The following is a 14,226-nucleotide window of genomic DNA, read 5'->3' as shown; positions in this document are numbered from 1 at the left end:
TACGAAATGAATAAGACTGTCCACTCAAAGAGCATGCAGCAAGGCCACTAACTAGTAGCCTACTGGTGACCTTTACTGTGGCACCTAGTAATTCTCGAGATGGGACGATGATCACTGGCATTCATGACATTCCAGAGCTTCTAGAAACTGCTAGTTGTTTATCCCACCCTCACTGTCAGCTCTCCATGGAGTTTGCTGACTGTTGTCTGCGTATCGCCGGCCTCAGAATACCCCTCACAGCTCACTGGGGTCTTCGGTTGCCTTGGCCGAGTCCCTTCCTCTGTCTCACTGCCCTCAGGTCCCCCTCACAAGGCCTAACTTTGTCCCCTGCCCTTCTTTGTCCTGGGCACATCTTGCCAAGGCCTTTGAGGGCCTTCCGCATATCAGCTCAGCTCAGACCCCACCACATACTTAGAGGCCTCGTAGCTCCACTCACCGCCTCTGGAAGTTAAATACCAGCTCCTATCAGTGACCGGGTACAGGACGAGGCAGGAGAAGAGAGCGGCTGGATTGCAGTGGGAGTGCATCCATGACAGAGAGTTTTGTTGAAAGAAACAAAACATGCTCAGAGGCCTGAGCAAGCAGAATTCGGGTGAGTCCAGCCATTGGTGAGGCTCACTTTTTGTCCGGGTAAGGCACAAATGAGGGCAGAACAAACCATCCAATAAATACTGTAATATACTACAAGGTAGTTCCTACTTTGACATGCTTTAAGGACAAACAAATCAACAGATTAACTGTACCCAGAAAAAATAAAACCTCTCTAAAGGAACTTCCAGTCTTTTTTTTTTCCAAAGTGTTTTTCTTAACTCTTTATTGTTATCAAACAAATCTTGTGTCTATGGATCTGAAACGCCCACTCAGAGAACCTTTCATAGCTGCATTCTGAGGGTCAGCTTCAAACATTCACTGAAAAATGAGGTGGGAGTGACTGTATTCTGGATGAATAACTAAATTTTTCTAGCAACAGACATATCTGATGATGTAAGTTAAAATCAGCCATTACTTGTTCCTCTGATAAATGGGAGGCAGTTGGAGAATACAGAGGTGGAAGACAGCCTCCACTCAGGCCTAAAGCAATCCTCTTCCCTCCTTACCTCCATCCCATCCATAGCATCTTCCATTAGCCCCTCTTCGTAATCTTCTCTAGTTCATTAATTTCTGGATTCTTTACAGTGCTGAATATTCTTGAAACCTTCCCCATCACCCAATTCAACTTGTGTCTTGAGCACTGCACATAAGCCAGGACCTGAATTGGGCACCAGTGTCCCCAAGGACATCAGACACTGTCTCTTCCTCAAGGAACTCATAATCTAGAGGTGAGTCAGGCCTGTCCATGACCAGCCAGGCTACAGTGTGGACAGCAAAAGAGGAAAGAATGCGTGTCTTCTGGGTCACAGAAGAGGGAAAGAGGTTTCAGGACAGCTTCAAAGAGGGGTTACAGCTGATGGGGGTCTTAAGGCATATATATGTAGGAGTTCATGGCTGTGCTGGGTGCGGAGGCTCATGCCTATAATCCTAGCACTTTGGGAGGTTGAGGCTGGCAGATCACTTGAGGTCAGGAGTTCGAGACTGGCCTGGCCAACAAAAATACAAAAATTAGCTGGGCACGGTGGCAGGTACCTGTAATCCCAGGTACTCAGGAGGCTGAGGCAGGAGAATCACTTGAACCCAGGAGGAGGAGGCTGTAGAAAGCCGAGATCACACCACTGCACTCCAGCCTGGGCAACAGGGTGACTCTGTCTCAAAGAAAAAAAGAGATTTCATGGCTAAGGAAAGAGAGGAAAGATTCTAGGCATAGAAAAAGTGGCAGCAAAGTCACGGAGGCAGAAAAGTGAGCCTGAAGTTGAGCAAGTCACAAGCATCCAAGGCGGGGTAATGGAGAAGGAATGAAGCTAGGAAGGGAGGTCAGAACAGATTGTGGAAGCCACTGCCTGCCCCTTTACACTTTATTTTGGGGCAATGGGGAACCATTGAGGGCTTTAAAGTAGTGGAATGGTTCAGTCAGACTTACATTTTTAAAAATAATTCTGAGCTCAGGGGTTGGGGTGAGTTAGAAAGGTAAAGACTAAAGGCCTGAAAGCCAATTATTCACACATAAGATAAGAAGAGTGACAGTGGAAGGCCAGGTTTGGTGGCTACATCTGCAATCCCAGCACTTCGGGAGGCCGAGGCGGGTGGATCATGAGGTCAGGAGTTTGAGACCAGCCTGGCCAGCATGATGAAGCCCCATCTCTACTAAAAATATAAGAAATTAGTCGGGTGTGGTGGTGGATGCCTGTAATCCCAGCTACTTGGGAGGCTGAGACGGGAGAATCACTTGAACCTGGGAGGCAGAGGTTGCAATGAGCCGAGATTGTCCCACTGCACTCCAACCTGGGCAACATGGCAAGACTTCATCTCAAAAAAAAAAAAAAAACAAAAACCAAAAACCAAAACAAAAGAATAGTGACAGTGGAAATTAAAAGAAAGGAACTAATTTGAAAATTTTAGAGGAAAAACGAGTAGCCAAGTAGACATGGAAGTACCGAGGGGAAGAAAAGACCAAAAATTGTGCTGAGGTTCTTACTTGGGGGGATGGTGACAACATGAACCTAGCCATAAAAAAAAGGCAGAAAAGCAGGGTTGGGATGAAGAAGGGAACCGAGAAGTCCCAGGATGACATGGTGAGCTTGAGATATCTTGATAGAAATAAATGAAGACAGCCAGCAGCCTGCTGTGAAGCTGATCTGGGACTAAGGAGGAGGTCAGACTAGAGATAAGGATTTAGACCTATCAGCAATCCCAACAATTAAAAGCTGTCAGAGAGGAAGGAACAACTACAAGAAATGCAGAAGCAGTGGTAAACAAGCTAGGAGGATAAAAAAGAGGTCCCAGGCCACAGAAGCCCAGAGAGGGCAGAGGTTCAACGGAGGAGTGGTCAAATGTTGCAGAGAAGTTGGAAACCTCGGGTCTGGAAGGAAACTATGGCATTTGACAATAATTCAGACCTTTTGGCCGGGCACGGTGGCTTATGCCTGTAATCCTACCACTTTGGGAGGCCGAGGCGGGTGGATCATGTGAGGTCAGGAGTTCAAGACCAGCCTGGCCAAGATGGTGAAACCCCGTCTCTACTAAAAATACAAAAATTAGCTGAGTACGGTGGCAGGAGCCTGTAATCCCAGCTACTTGGGAGGTTGAGACAGGAGAATCGCTTGAACCAGGGTGGCAGAGGTTGCAGTGAGCTGAGATCAAGCCATTACACTCCAGCCTGAGCAACAAAGTGAGACTTTGTCTCGAAAGAAAACAAAAAAACAAAAAAGACAGTAATTCAGTCCTTTTCTAAAGCAATTTTAGTACAGCTGTCTTATGAGAGTGGGTATATTGTGTAGTACTAATTAGCATCTACATACTCAGATGTCAAATAACTACATTGGAAGTAGGATTCAGAACATTAATTATTTATTAAAAGCTAATAAAGGGATTCAAGTCTATTAGGTTAACTCATTGCAAATATAAAGCAACATATAAAGGTATACAACTAATTACCTCTCTAATTTCACACCATTAAAGATGCAGGATTTTTAAAAAATGCTGAGAATCAAGAGTCACATAATACTGGCCTTCTCAACAGTTATTCAAAGCAAGCACTCTAGAATAAACACATATGGGTTCAGGTCCAGCTGTTACCTTACTCGGTGGGTATTCATGGGTAAGTTAACTTCTCCAAGTCTGACTGTAAATAATAAACACACATGAAAACTCTCAGCATAGTGCTTAGCACACAACTTTCTCTATAAACGTTGACTCATTATTACAATAAACTCATTAGCATAACAATGCCTCATATCCAAGTTAAAATTATATGAACTTAGTTACATGTAATTTCTTTTTTTTTTTTTGGAGACGGAGTTTCGCTCTTGTTACCCAGGCTGCAGTGCAATGGCGCGATCTCGGCTCACCGCAACCTCCGCCTCCCGGGTTCAGGCAATTCTCCTGCCTCAGCCTCCTGAGTAGCTGGGATTACAGGCACGAGCCACCATGCCCAGCTAATTTTTTGTATTTTTAGTAGAGACGGGGTTTCACCATGTTGACCAGGATGGTCTCAATCTCTCGACCTCGTGATCCACCCGCCTCGGCCTCCCAAAGTGCTGGGATTACAGCTTGAGCCACCGCGCCCGGCAGTTACATGTAATTTCAAACATTCATTCTTTAATTTTTTTTTAGGAGCTCCACACTCTAACCAACTGAGCTAACTGGCCACATGATTTTTAAATTTATTTTTATTTTTAATTAATATATTTATTTTTAGATGGGGTCTCATTCTGTAGTCCAGGCTGGAGTTCAGTGGCATGATCGTAGCTCACTGTAGCCTTGAACTCCTGGGCTTAAACAGCCCTCCAGCCTCAGCCTCCTAAGCAGCTAGGACTACAGGTAGAAGCCACTGTGCCTGGCCAGATTTTTAAAAAAAAATTTTTTTTTGGAGACAGGGTCTCACTCTGTTACCCAGGCTGGAGTGCAGTGGCACAATCACAGTTCACTACAGCCTCAATTTCCCAGGCTCAGGTGATTCTCCCACCTTAGCCTCCTGAGTAGCTGCAACTACAGGCATGTGCTACCATGCCCAGCTTATTTTTAAAAATTTTTTGTAAAGACAAGTCTTGCTATGTTGCCCAGGATGGTCTCAAATTCCTGAGCTCAAGTAATCCGCCCACCTCAGCCTCCTTAAGTGCTGGAATTACAGGTGTAAGCCACCGTGCCCAGCCTAATTTTTTAATCAACAAATATTTTTGAGCCACTCTCCTCGGTGTATAAAGCATGGCTCTAGGTGCTGGGATTTTTTTTTTTTAAAGAGTGAGACTCAGTTCCCCATTGCAAGAAGCTTGAACTAACGGTGTAGAAGGCAAGTTGACAATTACAAAACAAGATCCACCTGTAAGAAAGGGATAATAAAGGAGCTGCAAAAATACAAAGGAGAAAGCAATCAGTGCTACCCCAGGACCTGGTAAGGAAAAGGGGCTGTCAGGCAAGGCTACGAAGAGGAGGCAATATGTTTTACAGAGGAATTCACAAGGAAAATGTTAAGGATAATAATAAATATTAAGGTACCAGCACACACACACAAAGCCCAGGGGGGAAAAAAAAAGTCAGAGAAAAAGGAAGTTATTTGCTCAAGGGCAAACAGCAAGAGAAAAGGAACTGGAAGCAACCCAGACTCTTGTCATCCAGCTCAAGGAGATTTTTTAGCTGAAATAAAACATCACATAATATTTACACCCTTCCCCATCTGAGCTTGGGCTACATACTCTACAAAGCAAATTAAACATCTCCTGCCTGTCCTCTAAAAGTCTACAGTCTAAAAATAGGCAAACTAACAAATGAACAAATTCAAGAATTTTGATGACAAACTATCACCCAAAGACAGTGTTCTGAAACAAACACTTCTCAAGTTCGGATTGGCCCCAAAGGTGAGGATGTTAATAAATTTTTGCCCTTCCCTTTGAAGATGTTAAATACCAAGGAGAAATATTAAAATTGCACGGACAGGCTCCTTAAAAGATTACAAATAGAATTACCATGTGATCCAGCAATTTCACATCTAAGTATATGTTCAAAAGAAGTGAAAGCAAGGTCTTAAGGAGATATCTGCCCACTCGTGTTCACAGCAGCATTATTCACAATAGGCAAGATAGAAGCAATCCAAGTGTCCACAGGTGGAGGGAGAGAGAATGGGGAGTTAGTGTTTGAGAGACATAGTGCTTGAGTTTTGGAAAATGAAAAAACTCCATCCTTTTCATGATGATGGGGAGGGATGATGGTGAATGTGCTTATGCCACTGAACTGTATGTACACTTAAAATGGTTAAAATGGTAAATTTTATGTTGCATATATTTTATCAAAATTTAAAAAAATAAATTTTTAAAAACTGCATCATTGCCAAGCCAATTAAATAACTATTCATAATTTACCGGCATATGAAAACACATTGTTTCTGACAACTACATGCAATGCCATCTGAAGAAGGAAGAAAGCATGGGACCAGGCATATCCAAAAGTTCTTTGTCCAAAAGAGTGGTGTCCAGTTACTGTTCCCTGGGAGTAAACATTTCTGTAACACACTGAAAAGGTAGCTTTGTTGGCAGCCATAATCTGGCAATTTTTAATATAATCCCTGTGTACCAGCACCATCCCATCGAAGGATGATTGTCAATGTGCACATTCCAAAAATTACTAACTGACCTTCCACATGCAGAAAGCAGGGCTTTATGTAAGACTCGTGACTGTAATTCATAAATTAGTTCTTGCCCTTAAGAGCTTACTGTCTAGCTGAGCAAATAATACATGGATACAGGAAAGTTAATAAAAGAATTTGTGATTATGTTCAAATAGAGTACATGTATCTAGCCCTAATTTAGCAAGTTTGAAGAAGTGAGAGATTACTGTGGAGTAGAGTGTTCCAGGAAGAACACACAGCCTTGAACCTAGGTTCTGAAGGAAACTACTCCAAATTTGGGGAAAATATTCAGGACTTAGTAAGCAGAAGTGGATAAACTTAGTTTAAGTAGAGGGTTTGTGATGGAAAGTGGTAAAAGAGTAGAAAAAAGCAAATGGAGCCAGATTACAATGGCTCTTAAAATCCAACTTTATGAGTTTGGGTTTCTACCTCTACCCAGAGAAGAACCACTGGTGGCTTTTGAGAAGGGATGTTATATAATGAACACAGTGGTTCAGTGTGGGATGGTTTGGAGAGGGAGAACCTTAGTTGCTAGAAGGTGGACTCCAGGCCACTTAACCTGAGGGCTACCAAGGTGACTACAAAGCCTACTAAGTCTAAAACCAAACGTGGTGCTCCTAGTTTAAAGCTATGACTTTAAAATATATCAGGCCAAATGCTTGTACATGAATGGAATTTTTCTGAAAGCATACACGAAACTGTTGACAGTAGTAACTTCTTAGAAATAGGACTGGAGATAGAGGCAGACTTTTACTCATTGTATACCCTTGTATAATATACATATATGTTTTAACCATGTACATGAATTTATTTTATGATTTAAAAAGTTTTAAAAATATGACAACCAGGAAATGTCAAAAAATATTTGGGCTTTAACCAGCCAATTCAAAACATTTCTAAAAATAAAGTGAAATATATTTCAGTCTTGTTTCTCCCGTATCTTAATCTCCATCGCATAGTATAAACAGTGTGGGGCTGATCTGAAAGTAACAGTACAAAGTACACCACACATCTAAGGCTTCACTTCAAACAGAGGTCATGAATCACCCCAAAATAAAAACAACTCCTTTTTGGTATATTTAAATGAAAAGTCTGCCAGAGACTATTCCAAGTCAACAGCTCGACAAAAACAGAAATTAAAAATAATAGTCCACAGCACATTTGATAAAATACATCACCACCTCAGTAAATGACCTTTTTGTTTATCCAGTTGTTCAGGCCAAAACAATGGAATCATCTTAGTCTTTTTCTCTCTATATCCTCTATATCCAAATCTCAACATCCCTACCTTCAAAATATACTCAGAATCCAACCGCATCTCACCAGCACCATCACCCTGATCCGTCTTTTCTGCCCTGGACCACGGCAGTAGCTTTTATGGGACTCCCTGTCTCCACTCTTGTGCCCCACAACCAATCCTCCTTAGGGCAGCCAGAGAGATTCTCTTGAGACACAAATCTGAGCAAGTTGCTCCGCTGTCCACAATTTCTGGTGGTTTCCTATGACCCTTGGGCTAAAACCCAAAGTCCTTACATGGCCACAAAGCCTGTACCATCAAGACCCAGTTTTCTCTCCAGCACTGTGGTCAGCTCTCCCCCTGACCCCCTGCACTCAGGCCACACTGGTCTCTTTGCCATTGCTTAGACATAGCAGTGGCCCTACCTTGGGGCCTTCCCACTTGGTATGGTTTGGCTGTGTCCCCACCCAAATCTCATCTTGAACTGTAGTTCCCATAATCCCCTCATGTCATGAGAGGGACTCAGTGGGAGGTAACTGAATCATGGGGATGATGGGGATGGGTTTTTCCTGTTCTGTTCTTGTGATGGTGAATAATCTCAGAAGATCTGAAGGTTTTATAAAGGACAGTTCCCCTGCACACACTCTCCTGCCTGCCACCCTGTAAGATGTGCCTTTACTCCTCCTTTGCCTTCTGCCATGATTGTGAGGCATCCCCAGCCATGCTGAACTGTGAGTCAATTAGCCTCTTTCCTTTATAAATTACCCAGTCTCTGTTATGTCTCAGTGTGAGAACAGACTATCACTCAACCTGAATCTCTTCTCCCAAACATCCCATGCCCCTCCCCCAACTTCATTTGGGTCTCAGCTCAAATGAAACCCCATCAGATAGTGCTTTCCCAACCACCCTACCTGAAATAGTAGAACCACTCTTCTTTCCTTTCATGTTGCTTTATTTTTTTCTTTTTAGCACCTGAAATTACTATTTTTTGTCTATTGTTGTCATTTAGTTCCTCTCTCCCCCAACTACAATGTGCACTCTATGACATCAGACATTTTTGCCACATTCACTGTTACATCCCCTGGTCCTAGAGTATGTCTGGAAAATTAAATGAGAGCTCAGTAAATATGTGTTGAAGACTGACGTAAGTACAAATCAAGGCCCTCAAGATCACCGGACAAAAAGAGGCTGCTGAAGTCCAAAATGAGGCATAAACACAATAATGCCCAGTAAATTTGTGGTAAGGGAATGAAAAAGTCAGGCATATGAACCCTTCATTTATCTATGGCATGCTATTGAGAATCTATTAATTCATGCTTTGGAACATCATCTGTGCAAACTCTGGAGGGCCATTCTTGAGGTTCTGTGACTATGGTAAAGGGTAGTACTGTTAACAAGTGTCTTCCTCCTTCTCTCCAAAACCAATGAACATAGGTGGAATATTCTGCTGAAGAAAGAAAGGAAATGCAGTCTCAACCAGAAGGCCCAGAATATTCGATTACTCCACTGAGAAGATCTGGAAACAGCCCCAGCCTCAGAACTAGGCAACTGGGTCAAAGTCAGGTTTTGGAATAAGCTACTAGAGGGACCTTGAGTATATAAATGTACACTTCGAATCCTGTTTCGTAACTGGAAACCAGGAATAATCAGATCTTCCCTTCACGTGGTCATCGTAAGATAAAATAAGATGATGTGTAGACAAAGGCATGCTGAAAATTGAGTGGACTATAGTTACCTGTGATCATCATCTTGTACTGGCTGGCCTCTAAATCACTTTCTCTTCATCGCCACTGGTGAGCTTTGTCAACAGAGATTTCATCACACACGTTTACGACTTAAAAACTTCCAATGGCTCAAACTTCTTCACAGACTGAATCCCAACCACCTTTTTGGTCACACTCCCACCATGTGGAACTACGCTTCATCCCCTAATCTAATCATACTCTATTGTCTGTGCTGGACAACTGCCTAGACCCCCAATCCCAGGCCCCCTCAGCCTCTCTTCTTCCATTAGGGAACTCCTAGGCACTTTCCAAGGTCTTCTGGGATTCCTCAACCTGAATTAGATGTTTCCTCCTGTGTGTTCTCTCAGGCATCCTGTCGAATCACTGCTTGTTTGCAAGTCCATTTTCGCACCAGATCAGTGATTCTCCATCTGATCTCTTTATGTGTCTTCAGCACGTAACAGTGTAAGACAAATGGTAGACACCCAATGTCTGCTCTTTTTGAATACCTCTCAATTCTTTCTCAGGCCTTTCTAGCTCTAACTCTCTCTGACTTATGACTTGAAGTCAGTATTATGAAAGGTCTTTTCTTACTTTTCCACCCTTGGGGAAATACGCTGGAAGGTGAAGCTGATTGACCACTCCTAGGGTTCTTCTAGAAACAGGCTGGGACTTGGAAGAGGGACAGAATAAGGTTACAGACTTCTTTCTGGTCCTCATAATTTTTGCCTTTAAAGTGTGCTTTATTTGAATTGCTATGAATTCTCATATGAGACACGCCCACATTTAAGTCTAGTACAAATGGAAATTATTTTCAACATATTCATTTTCTGAATTATTCAAGTTTCTTCTCCTTTTCACAATGGTGGAAACTCCTAAATTGACTATAACAACACAAAGCAATTATTGTTCTTTAGCTGCCAAGGTGCCCTGTTGTTCTTTTCATAAATATCCCAGATGATCTGAGCCCGGTTCAAGGCAAAGCCTATTTTTTTCTAGCCCTGTGCCTTTTCACTTGCTAAGTTTGTAACATTCAAATGACAGAAAGAAAGCCCACTTTTGCCCCCACTGCTAACATGATATATGTCTGAGTTTTAATTGGTCTTATAATTCTTCCCTCAGCCAGGTCTGCACAGGTATGGTGTAGAAATAAAACATGACAAAGCCTGAGAAGGGCTTGCTGAGGTAGGAAAAAGATGGTTTTGTAATATTTCCTGCAACCAGGAAAAGGAAAGAGAAGAATGAAGTGTGGTTTGGGAATTTGATAAGCTAGCCAGACAATTCATTAAGGAAGCATTTTCTGTCTATGACCACCTCTAAGATTACGTGAGCTATAAAGGCTAGGGATCCCTTGGTGGTTTGATATTCAACTGAGGCTGGCTGAAAATGGAAGAATTTGGATCACTTGGCTGTGAATTAAGAAATATGTGCAGCAATGAAGGGAAACATGCTATGACATTTTCTAAATATTTACCAAGGGGAGTTGGCAATCCGTGAATGGAGCCAGATCTGACAGTGAATTCTCCTGAACGCCTCCTACGCTCTTCCTCAATCACCATCCCCATCGCCAAATCAGGTGACCTTCACCTACTGAGGTTGTCAGAGGAAGGAAGCATCTCTGTGATAAACCCAGCAAATGCCATGATTCTGGCACACAGACCACTGCATCTACTCTTCCTCCTCAGATTTCTTATCTAAAACAAAGGAATAACTTACGATCTGTCTGTTAAAACCAACTGAGTCAACACAAGCTACTTTAAAGATAAAATTCTTTTTCCTACAGTCATTTCTGGCTTGTATATCCATATGGTTTCAGAACCCAGTATCCATGAACTTCCCTGCCAGTCCTAATTATATAATTGAATCTCTCATCAGCCCACATAGCAGTTATTTTCACTCTTAATCCTCCCAAGTTCGCTGATAAATGTTAATCTGCAGGTCTGAAGTTATTTTTTTTAATTCCATAATTTTAAAATTCCATAACAAAGAAATGCATTTTAAACCACTTTTTAATTAATTCATGAATTAGAGATGGGGTCTCATTCTGTTGTCCACAATGGAGTACAGTGACACAATCATAGTTCACTGCGGCCTCTTTAACTCCTGGGCTCAAGCAATCCTCCTTCTTTAGCCTTCCAAGTAGCTGGGATTATAGGCACAAGCCACTATAACTGGCTATTTTATATCACTTTTTTTTTTTTTTTTTGAGATGGAGTCTCATTTTAGACAAAGTTTCACTCTTGTTGCCCAGGCTGGAGTGCAGTGTTGTGATCTTGGCTCATTACAACTTCTGCCTCCCAGGTTCAAGTGATCCTCCTGCCTCAGCCTCCCGAGTAGCTGAGATTACAGATGCCCGCCACCACACCTGGCTAATTGTTATATTTTTGGTAAAGATGGGGTTTCACCATGTTGTCCAGACTGGTCTTGAACTCCTGAGACCAGCCTGACCAACATGTTGAAACCCCATCTCTACTTTAAATCTCCCACTGGCCATGTTTCCTACCTTTTCAGGTCTTAAGCAGAGAGTAAAATTTTGTGTTTGATTTTGAAATTTAAAGCGCTGCTCTTCAAGAGCAATTTGGTGATGGGGTTTAGGTTAAAACATGTATCTGACAGTCTCAGTAGTTCTCTGAAGTCCTTCCCCATGCCCCCTCTAGACTGTGATGTGCATAACTATTGTTTTAAAATGTATACGTCTGTATACCTTACAAGCAATGGGGAAGATTATAGAACAGTTTAGACTTTAATGGTTGAGAATGCCTTCTCTTCTGCTTATCCTCGATACCTTTTCTTTAAGATTTCACTAAAATGAAAGCACTGGATATTAAAACACATCCTCCCATAATCTCCTCCAAAGGAAATAAAATCTCAGTAGTTTGATTAGGCAGAACTTCAGGAAATAAAGCATACTGGCCTTGAAAGCAAGACATGAAAGAAATGAGCTCAAGTGATAAGAAGTATGGGTGCCACAGCTACACATCAATGATCAGATACATTCAGCTAGGTCTCACCTTTAAGCAAGTAAGTACGTACATGGAAGGCAGGGTTCAGTGACCTCCAAAATCCCTTCCCTTTCCAATAGTGTTTGCCTCATGAATTTTTTATAGTCATCATCTGTCCTGTCACACTGTGCCTATGTATCATCAAGCCCTCCTGGCCACTTCCAGGACTGAAAGGAAAATCTGTTCTTTAAAAAAAAAAAAAAACAAAAAAAAACCCATGCTTTGAGTCCTGCCAAAATTATAGCTCCGTCCTTGAAACAACGACCTGAAAATAATGGGTAAGACTAAAAACCTCTGAGAAAATACATGCCCAAAATTGTCTTCAATATTTTTTAGCTTCTCTGATATAAGCAGAACCATTACCTGAGGTCCTGGGAATGAAGACTGTGAAGCTAGAAGACAATGCTAAAGTCAAATCTTTCCAACCTATACTCTATATTCCCTGCTGAGTGTCTAACCTTAAAAAGAGGGTAGAACCAAACAAACTGAGTTTGAATCTTGAACCCATCTCTCATTAGCTCTGTAATATGAGGCAAGTTATTTAATCTTCCTGAACCTGTTTCCTTACTTGTAAAATGCTGATACTACCTTATAGAGTTACCATGACAATTAAATTGGATAATATAAAGAAAATGCTGAGCATTCATTTGTTGGTTTCCTTATTCATTCAACAAAGATTAACTGAGGGTCCACTACCAGCCAGGTACTGGGTACAACAACATAAAAGACAGAATAAATAAAAGCTATTATTATTTTCATTGACCAAAGACAGTCTGTTTCCGGAGCTGTGGCAGACCTGTCAGACTTTGACTTTAGTTGGAAACTTTCATTCATACCTCGCTTGCCTAAGATATTCATTTTCAGTTTGCCAAATTGATTCCAGGTGGGAGTCTTGTTCCTGCCATACCTTCACCCCCAAAACTAATCATCTAGCAGGTGTTCTGCTATAGGACACCTTCAGAACACTTGGAAGAAGCATTGATCAGAGTCAAAGGTGGTATCCCAACTCTCTTCGGGGCAAGCCACTCAGGAGAACTTGATATGCCTGTGCTACAAGGCCCATCCTGGATGCCTGGGAGTTCTTGGGTGCTTACCATTCCGTGAGAGAACTCTGAGTCTTCCCAGAACTCAAGATTAATAGGACTGGCTCATCCCCAATCATTGCCACTGGGACACTGATAAAGCTAAGAGTAACAACTAAGGGGTCTAAATTCCACATTTTCATGAGGGTTTATGTCTTTCAATGGTTCTTTAGAGTTTTTGATGAAATTCTGTATAAATGACCCACCTTTAATAACTCCACCAGGAGTTGGTTGGTTTCAAGGCGGGGTCTTCTTCAATGTAAGTTTAACTTTCCCTTTCCTGGCTAGCCTCCAAGCCTCCAGGCAAGCACAGGCCTAGCCGTGTTAGGTGCTGGACATTCAGCATACATTAATGATAATTTTGCACTTAGGAAAAAAAAAGCGTTTTCAATGGCATTTGGAACCTAGGACTCAGAGCAAAAGAATAAAAGTTGAATGCTGAAATAAGAAATGACCTGCCTTGGTTTATAGTGGGGGAAGGGGTGGGCGAAGAGGGAATTCTAGAATAAAATTCAGAGCCATCTGTGAAGCTAAGGATAGGACAGTGGACAGTTGAGCGGTGCCTAAAATCTTTGATTTGCAGACTCCTCTCATTAGGGAGCCGCCTGAATCTCTTTCCTTAGAAACTGAAATACGGATCGTGACTATCTCCAGGCAGGGGTTTTGCATGACTGCCTCCTACCTGGAGGTGACAGCCTAGTCTCTCCCCACAGAAATTCTCAGTACAAAAAGACTGTCACTATATTCTCTCCGTCCCCCAATCTGATGCATCGAAAATTTAAATTTACAAAAAACAGTGGCTTCTTTTCATTTTCCCTACTCCTGGCGCCTCTAATTGCTCACTGAAAACAGTGGTTTGGATATTAATAGGCTATAACTCAAGGCCCTACCTGAAGCTTGTTGTCAGGGAAACAGTACTCCAGCCCCGCAGCTGCTTTCCCAGCCTGGGAAGTATGGATGAGTTGGT

The 14,226-nt window shown here is 42.2% G+C and overlaps 1 protein-coding gene across 1 annotated transcript in view; it reads right to left on the bottom strand.

The window, feature by feature from the left end:
* Nucleotides 1–14,226, bottom strand: part of SPTB (spectrin beta, erythrocytic) — a 138,967-nt gene that overhangs the window by 123,721 nt on the left and 1,020 nt on the right. The window lies entirely within an intron of this gene.

The sequence above is a fragment of the Saimiri boliviensis genome, chromosome 2, assembly GCF_048565385.1.
Source record: "Saimiri boliviensis isolate mSaiBol1 chromosome 2, mSaiBol1.pri, whole genome shotgun sequence".
Taxonomy (NCBI): domain Eukaryota; kingdom Metazoa; phylum Chordata; class Mammalia; order Primates; family Cebidae; genus Saimiri; species Saimiri boliviensis.
Note: the sequence above shows the minus strand (reverse complement) of the source record. Positions and strands in the feature narration are given on the sequence as shown.